We start from the raw sequence: 1,887 nt of genomic DNA on the forward strand, positions 1-1,887 counted from the left end.
CTTTGTGTATGGTGAGTGGTATATATATATATATATATATCCCACATGTTCTTTATTCATTCAACTATCAAAAGACATCATTGTGGCTCCTTCCACAGTTTGGCTATTATGAACATTGCTGCTATGAACATTGGGATGCAGGTGTTCCTTAATTTCAGTACATCTGTAACTTTGGGGTAAACACCCAGTAGAGCAATTGCTGGATTATAGGATAGCTCCATTTTTAACTTCTTAAGGAATCCCCACACTGTTTTCCAAAGTGACTGTACCAGCTGGCATTCCCACCAACAGTGCAAGAGGGTTCCCCTTTCTCTACATCCTTGCCAACATTTGTTATTTCCTGTCTTGTTAATTTTAACCACTCACACCAGTGTAAAGTGGTATCCCATTGTGGTTTTGATTTGTATTTCCCTGATGGCAAGTGATGTGGAGCATTTTTTCATGTGCTTGTTGGTCAAGAACTGTATGATCCTCTTCTCAATAGATGCAGAGAAAGCATTTGACAAAATACAGCACCCATTCCTTTTTTTTAATATATTTTTTTTTTATTTATCTATGATAGTCATACAGAGAGAGAGAGAGGCAGAGGCACAGGCAGAGGGAGGAGCAGGCTCCTTGCACCGGGAGCCCGATGTGGGATTCGATCCCGGGTCTCCAGGATCACGCCCTGGGCCAAAGGCAGGCGCCAAACCGCTGCGCCACCCAGGGATCCCCCCATTCCTGATTAAAACTCTTCACAGTGTAGGGATAGAGGGAACATATCTCAATATCATAAAAGCCATCTATGATAAGCCCACAGTGAATATCATTCTCAGTGGGGAAAATCTGAGAGCTTTCTCCGTAAGGTCAGGAACACAACAAGGATGCCCAATCTCACCACTGTTGTCCAACATAGTACTAGAAGTCCTAGCCTCAGCAATCAGACAACAAAAAGAAATAAAAGGCATTCAAATTGCAAAGAAGTCAAACTCTCTTTCTTTGCAGTTGACATAACACTGTATATAGAAAACTCAAAAGACTCCAGCCCAAAATTGCTAGAACTCATTTTGTATTTAAAGAAATAATTGTTTGGGGCAGCCTGGGTGGCTCAGCGGTTTAGCACCACCTTTGGCCCAGGGTGTGATCCTAGACACGCAGGATCGAGTCCCGTGTCGGGCTCCCTGCATGGAGCCTGCTTCTCCCTCTGCCTGTGTCTCTGCCTCTCCCTCTCTGCCTGTGTCTCTCATGAATAAATAAATAAAATCTTTAAAATACACTTTATAAAAAAAAGAAACAACTGTTGGATGCTAATCTTAGACTTATGAGTAAGGAAAATGACAATTCAGAGTGATGTCCAAATCCTCACTGCTAATGTGAGATGAATTTTTGAGTGGGTAAAGGTTGAGTCTAAGGTGACCTGCCTACTTTGTGGGATGCCTGGGAGTTGTGATCTTTCCCTCCCCATTGACACTGAAGGAGTAGACTGGTATGAAGGAAATATATATGGGGTGAGAAGGTATAAAAGAAAGACAAAAAGAAAGAAAGGAAGGAAGGGAGAACTGTTGAATTCATCCTTTTAGTTCTATCATTTTTCGGTCTTTATTTTTTTGTGTGCTTTTTTTGGATTCATTTTGTTTGTCTAAATAACTGGGTTAGCTGTTTCATTTATTTATGACATTCTTACCTGTTCCCTGCCACTCCATGGAGTCAAGTGAGATTCAAGGGGGGGTTCTGTATCCCCTAGCCCAGCCCAAGCACATAGATCTTTTTGTTCCATACTATAAGTCATTGGCTTCATGGATGCTTCATTGCTTTGAAGAAGTCTGTGCTTTGCCAGCTCTTCCCAAAGTTCCCAGCTCACTTCATGATTTGGTTATTTAGTGTTTTCCATTCTCCTCAAAGACTGAG

General features: G+C 41.8%; 1 non-coding gene across 1 annotated transcript; it reads left to right on the forward strand.

The window, feature by feature from the left end:
- Window positions 1-1,287: 1,287 nt before the first annotated feature.
- LOC112925564 (U12 minor spliceosomal RNA) lies at window positions 1,288-1,437 on the forward strand. Its single transcript, XR_003236153.1, has one exon. It is a non-coding gene; the product is annotated as a U12 minor spliceosomal RNA (small nuclear RNA).
- The last annotated feature ends 450 nt before the right edge of the window (window positions 1,438-1,887 follow it).

The sequence above is a fragment of the Vulpes vulpes genome, chromosome 9 (genome assembly GCF_048418805.1).
Source record: "Vulpes vulpes isolate BD-2025 chromosome 9, VulVul3, whole genome shotgun sequence".
Classification (NCBI taxonomy): domain Eukaryota; kingdom Metazoa; phylum Chordata; class Mammalia; order Carnivora; family Canidae; genus Vulpes; species Vulpes vulpes.